The sequence below is a fragment of the Trachurus trachurus genome, assembly GCF_905171665.1.
Source record: "Trachurus trachurus genome assembly, chromosome: 15".
Classification (NCBI taxonomy): Eukaryota; Metazoa; Chordata; class Actinopteri; order Carangiformes; family Carangidae; genus Trachurus; species Trachurus trachurus.
This window is the reverse complement of record NC_139906.1, coordinates 24,026,624-24,036,025: the sequence shown is the minus strand read 5'-3', so window position 1 is coordinate 24,036,025 and position 9,402 is coordinate 24,026,624.

Genomic DNA, 9,402 nt, shown 5'->3' with positions numbered 1-9,402 from the left:
AGAGAAGGCCTAATTAAGTTCACCTGTAATGTTTGTTATAGTGCATTTTAGATGGATTCTGAAATTTCATCTGAAAGACAAATAGGCTATCCCTAACTTTTTGTGAGTTGTGTTTGTGTGTATGTATACTATATACATACGTATAAAGATTACTTTTACTTTGAGCACAACATTTTTTGTTGTGTTGTTTCTTTCTTGTACGTGAGTAGCTATGTTTACACTGATGTTAAAATGCATCTGAATGTAGAAGGTCATATAGTCATTTGTTCAACTATTTATGATCAGACCTCTAAAACAAAGAATGGTTGGTTAGTGTGGAGCACCTACTGAGCTCATAACTTCTCTGTGGATGTGATTTATTGCAGCCTTATCTTCAAGTATAGTTAACCTGAGCCCAGCAATGATTCAGTAGCAGCAGTACACACTATAATACATCATCACTAGTGTGCATGTTTCATGTCATAAACTGATGAAAATTGAGCTGTATGATTTAATGATTTAACTTCTTTTGTCCTTGATGCTGAACTTGTCTTTGTGCACACACAGGTCAGAGGTCAGGCTGAGCTACATCTGGAGTTGAGAGGGTGTCAGTATCTGGTTCAAGGAGTCCCCAGGACCACTGTGGGGGCTTGAACCCATGCCATGTTCAGCATGCTGCACTGGAGTCCAGAATGCAGTAAGTCAAAACACAATATTAATTCCCACGTGTATAGGCAGTCAAATAGATTATGTTTCACATTACACCTTTAAGCAGTAGTATGTGTCATTGTCTGGCTCTGAACACACCCTCTGGCTATGTGGTATTGTCTTTCCACAGAGACACTCCTGTTTTAAAGCACAAAAGTGTGCACAATCTGCAGTTGCTGCAGGTAGTCTCTGTAGTTGATGATATACTGAAATGTCATAAATCAGACACACTGTTATTGGCATAGGTCAAATCAAAATAGACTTGTAAACTTACTTCTACATGCAGGCTGTTGACAACTTGGTGTCAGATGCATTGTTGAAATTTTCCCCTCTGGGCAAACACAAAGAGATTGTTTGTTAGTAAAAGGTCAACGCCTATTCAGTGGTCTTGTGGTGCACTTAGTTTGTGGTTGCACAGTAAATCGGAGTATGCTCGGCAATGTGGCTGTTCGTGTAATGAGGGTTTTACATATTGACATTGACCTATTGCAGTTTTGGAGGGCTTGTCTTAGAGCGACTTCGCACAAATAGAATTTGAGAAGCGGATATGATAGGGAATAATGTTTGGGGGAGGTTGGAGTTTGGAATGCAAGCGCATGTCTGAACATTATGCTGGGAGATTACGAGTTGTTTTGGACGACAGCGTCTGCTACAGCCTACACTCCCTACTTAGTTTCTGTTGGGCTGTTCTGCTGGTCTGTGTGTGTTGGAAAAGGGTGCACATTTGACTCAAGAACTGCAGTATGGGACATTTCATCCATCCCTCCGTCTCCATGTCATTTAAACGCAAATCATTCATCACTATAGGTACGAGACCACTACCCTTCACAACTATTCACGGTTTGACAGACATCATTTCCTCCTTTTCCAACCCACCACAATCGGAAATTGTGCTGTCTCTTTGACATGTGTCTAGAGGTCTTAAGTCTTCATTTAAATTGCAAAGCTGGTAGAAACAGGCCTTCTTTGAATGCATTGTGTGATGTTTTGGCTGAAAACACTCAGGCCTCGTGGGATGACATGTGTCATCTGCCATCACTTCAGAGCTGCCTTCAGTTCACACTAACTGATGAGGGTTGGTGTTGTCTAATAACTCAAGACCCATGTCTGGCAGGGAGGGGGAGGGCAGGCTGACACTTGAATGAGGGTAAACTAGGAAGGCTGGCGGTACTGAGGAGAGCGGGGAAGACATGCGTATTGCAGTTTGAGTGAAGCAGAGAGAAAATGTTATGAACCATGAATCTGGATTAGTCGGCCTGCATCTGACTGCTACAGAGAGAATGATTGAATGGAGGGTAGCATACTGCAGTCTTAGTTAATTAAAGGTATTCACAGCTCTCACCTCCTCTTAGCTCAGCTTGGAGTCTTGAATGGAGCTGTCACAGCGCCTGGTGCCTCCCTGCCTTCACTGCAGGATTGCTTTCTACCGGTGGGACCAGATGTAACCTACATCTGCCAGGCTTCATTAGCTATGTCAATCTGGATACCACTGTTCATTCTGGTTTCACAAATGTTTTTTTTTGTTGTCAAATCGTGTATTGATTTACCATATTTAGGCAATTATGACTTACCATTTGACGTTTGCAGCATGGAGCTTGAAGTCATACTTTACCTTGTGTCAGAACAAACTGCCATTGTGAGATTAACTAAAGTTGATCAGTCTTTGAGGAGAATCCCAAAATTAGGCTCGTCTCTGCAGGGAAATTCTCCATTTTACACTTCAGCAAGCATCTTTAATGTTTCTCAGTGCGACTGAACATCTGACTTAATTTCTTTGCTTAAATGTATCATGCTTGATATTGATTGATGTTTTAATTTCTTAATAGGATTGATCTTTGTATTGCTTACCTTAGCTTTGCTCCTCTGCATTTGATGTTATTAGATGCAGTTTCCCTTTTAAGCTATGATGAGGGAATTTATTTTGAAGCCTTCATGAAAGAGATTTCCTACCTTGAATACAGATGAATGGTGAACAGTTTATATAGGGAATAAGCTGCCCGCAGCTCCCAGTGGGACGTCTCCATCTACATTGCTTTCATGTGAGTGTCGTGTAAAATGGACTTTAGTTAAATACATGATGAATGCTAATCAATATTTGATCTGGTTTTCACATTTTTGAAACTTGGATTCACAATTTTGCTGGGCTGGGTGTTTTTTTCTTTTTTTCTTGTCGAGCTTTATCTCTCATGAATCTATATCTGTGTTTGGATTTTATTTAATAAAGTTGTATGTGTTCATAAAACAGAGTGGCCACACCAATAAAAAGATTTTGATGAGTAGGTGTGGGTTGTCCCTCCACCTGCTGGCAGTGCAGGGTGCAGCAACTTGGTCAACAATTAAACAAATGGTCCCAAGTCCCTATTACACCTCACCCATGTTTTGCTTGAGATATTTCATTATAAGCAAATCGGTTTGCTTCAGAAAAACAGGCATGTCCTCTCTGACTTGTGGTATTTGCTCACTGTAGTACTTGTGCTTAGAGTGAAACCCATCCAGGATTTAAGTGTTTATGGATGAACTCATGTCATGCTGTGCTGTTGGAGGCCAGTTGTAATGCAGAGCTATATTTAAACTTCCCCTGGGGTGCCATTAAATCATGTAATTTCTTCGTCAGGCCTGGCTGACCTCATTTTAATACCCACATCAGACGGCATTAAGAAGAAACATTAAAAAAAGGAATATTGAATTTTGTATCTGCTGTGCTATCTTGAATTTACATTCTACATTTAAGCCCCTTTTCAAATATCTTAGTGTGTGAGACTTACAAGCAGAATAAGCTTTGCTTCCTTACATTTGGATGTTGGACTGGCAGGAGTGTGATATTCTGTCTTATGATAGGGACATATATTTTGTTTGTGTGTTGGCTGCCAGGAGGGCGAGATAAAAGGGTGGTTCTGGACCACCGAGAGAAATGAAAGAATCATAAAAGGTTCATGGATAAAATGCTTGAATTGTTGTTTTTTGCTTTGCTGTGGATAAGAATACAGAAAGTATTTTTCATTCAGCTAAATAGGTTATAAAACTTTAATTGTGTTTTGCTGTATTATTTTGGGGGAAGAAGGAACACACTGAAACATCGCTTTGTATTAGAACCTTACAGACCGTAAAATTCAACTAGAAAAAGCATTTCCAAGAATGGAAACGGTGTGACTGCTGATAGCAACTGAACGCTGTTGCAGAATTAGCAAATAGTGCAAGCAGTGATCACCATACAAATGTTTGACCAAGGTCGGAATCGAACCCACAACCTCATTGTCATTAGACTTCCACTCTGCCTCTAGGCCACAGTGCACACACAGTTGCAGAGACTGTTGTCTGTTAATGATCTGCACACTGTCAACATCAAGAAAGCTTGAGAGTCAAGCTTGAATGACTTAGAATGAAAATTTCTGTGAATTTCAGGCTGAGAGCAGCAGTTTCAACATGAAGCAAGTTATCAGAAGTCAACAGATGATGACTGGGAAAATAATTCACTATAATTGTTGTTGAGGCAAGATTTGAAGCAGCAACCTTCAGGTCTCCAGACCAGCAAGCTAACCACTAGGCTACAGACAGAGACAGTATGTGAGGGGTAAAGAAAACCTTTGATACAATGAGCTTTATACTATGAGGAATCAAAGACTGTCCAATGACAGCTGAATAATTGGAATCAAAAGTCAAGCAATGATGTGAAATGACTAAGGCAGGAATCGAACCCATGACCATATGATCACTAAACCTTTACTCTGCCACACGGCTACAGAGAGCACACTGCATTCAAGACTGTTGTCATTCATTGTAATGTGATGATGTGCTGCAAACTGGTATGAGTAATCAAGGAGATAACAAACACCTGTGACCAATTGAAGGCGGGGGAGGAGAGCAGAATTCAACATAACATAACAAGAGTTCTTCCCTTGGATTTGAACCAGTGACCTTAGGGTTGGGAAGCGGCCACCCTAACCCCTACACTACAGTGGAGTTGTCAAGGAGACTGTTGTCTGTTAATGATCTGCACACTGTCAACATCTAAAAAGTTAAATATTTGAAAAAGTATAAATAGTTAAAAAGAGAAAAGTAATGCCAATAAAGTTCAAAAAAAGCTGCACGTTTTGATATATGAATTGTTGAAATAGCACAAAGTATGAAGGACTAGAAGAAGACCGTAAAAAGGCGGAAGAAAATGGCCAAACAGAAGAACAATAGTGTGACTGCTTCAGCAGTCACACTAATTAAGCTTGAGGTTCTTTTATCAGATAAGTGAGTTTGTGTTTGACAGTGTGGGCTATTAATGCTGTGGACTCGACAAATGTCTTGAGTTAGCCCTGTGCTGCTGTGTGGCAGCAGAAACCCTGGTCTGTTAGCTCCCGGAGCTGCAGCACTCCTAACCTTGAGTGGGTGTTCACATCCACAGGGGATGGAAGATTCCCCTGCTCTCCTCAGAAGCGGGAGCAGGGGGGGGAAACAGACTCACAGACAGATATTTATAGAGAGAGTGGCTTGAAAGGTTAAAGTAAGAGGGAGCGACAGAATGACAGAGGAGAATGACAGAGTTGTTGGTTAAAACAGAGTGATGGCGGTGGTGGAGAATAAAGATGAAGCAAGAAGATTTAGAAACGGGTGATACTGTGGAGCTTGCTGTGAATGAATGTCTCTGTAGGTTCGGTCAGAACTTTATCGCCTGCGACTCTAATTAAGTCCTGCAGATTTTGTGAATGAGTCACCGAAGGGCTAGAGAAAATATCTTCTTGGGCCATGTCCTGCATTTATATGTCCATTGTTCATCCACTTGCTATTTAAGCATTATTGCACTGCCCTGATCATAAAAGCTGATTATTAATACCTCGAGAGGATCTGAAATATTTATTTGCCACAGAAATAATATAGGAAGCTTGGGTTATTAGCATAGTCCCGCATATTAGCATAGTTTAAGTGAAATTGGCTTTGCTGAAGCATTACTAATGTTGAATTTCTCATACATAAGTCAGAATTTGAACTCAAAGTCTTAATATTCCCATCTGGGCAGAATTATGTCACTAAGCAGACAGCTAAACCAGTAAATCACCTCCTCTGAAGTCAAATTTGCCCATATCTGTAGCTCTTTTTTCTGCTCTGACAACTGAGGCAACCATTTGTTCCAGGCACCCAAGAATCTATTGGCCTCATGACATCGAATCTCTGCAAGGCTACAGAGTCCCAGTGTGTCCCCCTACCCACCCACCCACCCCCGAGCTGTAATTACTGTCTCCTATCTACTGAGATTGTCCCTACCAGGCCCGCTGAGACGCCGCACTAAATCTCCTTGATGTTGTCAGTCAGCCATCCACATAGGTAGCTGGACAGCAAGGAAAAGGCCGGGCCTCCTAGAAGCCAGCCGCTCTCCAGGGTGTTTGATGTATGGACTGATGTGGGCTGATTTTAACGGATGGTCTTTCCTCCTGCACCGGGCCCTTCAGAAGTCATTGTCACAGTGGGCAAATGTGTCCGGGAGAATAGATGGGAGTTTGCTGTGTTCGAGAAAGGGTGGAGAAAATGTTGTGTTTTGGACACACAGGGGATACAGACAGTTATTTTCCTGCTGTAAAAGGAAGAAGTTTATTGGAGCTGGGCTGTTGAGAAAATGAATAAATGTGGAGGCAGGTGTTAGTAACGCCTCAGATGTTTAGCATTGTACTTCTGCTTGTGCTTTATGAGGTGTGGTGCAGGTGTTGTATCAGTTTGATACATGATTCTAGGGAGACAATAGTTAATACAACAACAGCAAGTCCAGTTCCATGTGGAGTAATTCATACACAAACCTGGAAATGGTAAAAACTGGAACAAAGGGCAATAGAAAGAACGTCAACAAGATCTATGTCTGATGGGTATGTGGAAGTTTCACATTCCATTTGCTTTTCGACAGAGTGATAAGTGTTCGGTCTGGTGTTGAGGTAGACAGCTGGAGAATTTTATAAGCAAACTTTCAGTTGATTATTACAAGGATGTTTTGGAGGTTGTTCTTCCTTTAAGTTGACTAGGTTTTTATTTTTTTGCAGGACATGAATTAATTAGATTTAAAACAACTCACTGAGCTTTTTCATAGGCTGAGAGGGATTGATGATGAAAGGTGTTGATTTTCTCAGTGGCTCTGAGTGTGAAATATTGATTTGTCTTGTTGTTTTTTTTAGGTTGCTTTCCAAAAAATACATTACACATGAAATCAATGCACGGCTTTTGGAGCCCAAATAAAATAATCAGAGTTTGATAGGGTGGAAAATGGCCTGTTGATTATGTGGTACACCACCATTGTGTGCTAAACAGAAGTTGATTAAAACATGACAGTAAAATGACACTGAGCACAATATTCACAATATGAAACCATGATAAAGCTTATACAGTGCAACTCATTATGTTCAGTCATCCCCCACCATGCATCACAGTGTGTCAGTCCACGAGAAAAGTGGGACCAGTTGTGCTTTGAGCTGGTCTGCCATCCTATCAAATACGCTATGAAAAGTGAAATAGAAATAAAAAAGAGCAAGAGAGACAGATTGCCAAAGGGGCTTTTTTTTGAAAGCCTGCTTAGTTGAGCACAGTTGTTATGAGAGTATCAATCCACATTACGACACACTGCCGTTCCACTCATTTACAACATGCTGCCAGTCCTCAAACGGGAATATCACACAGTTACTGTATTTAAAAGTCACATTCAATATTTGTTATTCTTCCAGCTTCAGTCAGAGAGGAATGTTAATAAGCCCTATAAGCTATGCAGAGCTTTGACTCCCTGTCACTGCACTGCAGGTTTTATCCTGCCTTGTGTGAGGCAACACACGGCGAGAGCTTGACTCTCATGCCTTTTTATTTTTCGAAAAAGTGGGTGTAAGCGCAATGTATAATGTAGTGCAAACTGGGGGCATAAGCTTGAAACCCAGTAAGTATTGCAATCTTTGAAATGTGGAGAAGAGGCTGGAGCAGGATGGCTTCATTATTAGAAGGAGGAAGGACGGTATCAGCAGGTGAGGTTCTCCCAGGCTGCATCAAAGGCCAGCCACACACGCTCCTTACATTTCCTTTAAAAGCAACAGGCAGCCTAATAGATGTTTGTTTGTATTTATTTATTTATTTATTTATTTATTCAACCGGGTGACACACAGAGATGAAATTCTGTGTGTTCTCCGAGGCCTCTGCTCGTCTGTGTTTACTGTCTCCTCACTGTCAGTGCCCTCTCTGGAAGATTCCCAAACAAGAACGGGTCAATACAGGAAACTCTCAGAGCAAAGAAAGAAGTTAATGGTTCACTTTCACCCCTGTGAAAGAGCAATCAATAAAACAAATGGACGCATTTAACACAGTATTTGTCAAATGCCTGGCATGTACTTAAAAAAAGCACAAAAGACACTGGGGTTTGGGCTTCAGTGTATGAAGGAAGTCTACCAGTTTGAATTAGTTGAAGGTTTTCTGAACGGCTTTGAATGTCAGCTCCAACGCAGCATTCTCCTCCCCCGATCACATCACTTGTCAGTGGGTTACAGGGTTTCATGTCACAGCCGCAGTGGTAAAAATTCACACCATCAGGTGACAGCTTTCAGAATGTTGTGTCTGATTTGGTGCTAAAAGCTGGAGTGCTAAAACCTGTAGTTTGACTAGTAACACCCCATTTCTTGCTCACACTTGAGAAATGGCGTTCCTGCTGTGTCATGTTACATCTTCATTTTGTGATTGATAATGTTGATTGGATCAATACTCTGATCATTCCTTCTACCAATGAACAACCTAATAAATACACCGATTTTCCAGTATTGAAAACTACTGATTAGACATTAGCATTTGGTGGTTCGTTATACTCAGTTCTCCTTGCCGAGTCTCAGCCTGCTGTTGAAAAAGGGACAAGAGACACTGAGGGTGATGGCAGCTGGCTGTGACACCGGTGGCAACAGGCGTGTTTGTCTGAGTCTGCAGGCGAGGGGGGAGGGATGTGTGCAGGCAGGAGGAGGGGAAAAGGGAGAGGTGAGTGACTGACGGGCATGTGTCAAGCCTCCTCCTATAGTAAATGTTGCAGGGGGGACAAGGGAGGCTCGCTAATAGGGGCTAGATGTAAAAGTTCATGTCACTCATCATCATCTTCACTAATATGTTTGGAGGCTAAAACCAGCTGAAGCATAGAACTGACTGATTAGTCAGAGGATTTAGGGGAAGGCTACATTTCCACTCAAAAATGTTTTTTCCGAACATAGCTCTTACTCGTACTGATAAGACTGGTACCACACTGTGCCGCTGAACACAAAGCTGTCCTCTTTAATTATTGAGCATCTGTATATTTAATTTGCAAGACATTTTCAGAGAGCAACCCTGTGAGACCAAGCCTTGATAAAGACTGATGTTTTTTTTCTCTTTCGAACAAGCCCAATTGTTAATCACCTCTATAGTGATAGCATTGTCATGGATTGTTATGACGGGCAAAATAAAATACAGGTCTTGGCCTTGCGGCATCTACAATATTTCTCTGACCTTGAGTTGTTCCCTTCTTTCAGAACCCCTCATGTGATGTCCTGAGGGAAATAACGCCAAAGAGAGGGAGAGCAGGATGCAGCTTCTGGAACTGACTGTGAAATTAATGGGAGACGCGTTATTCCAGCTCGCTGCTTAACCAGTGTGAAAAACAGATAGTGACAGCGATAACAAAGCAGGTAATGAAATAGTAAATGCTCTTCCTACTGTTGTATGTATTTACTACATTCTCCACTTGAATTCTAC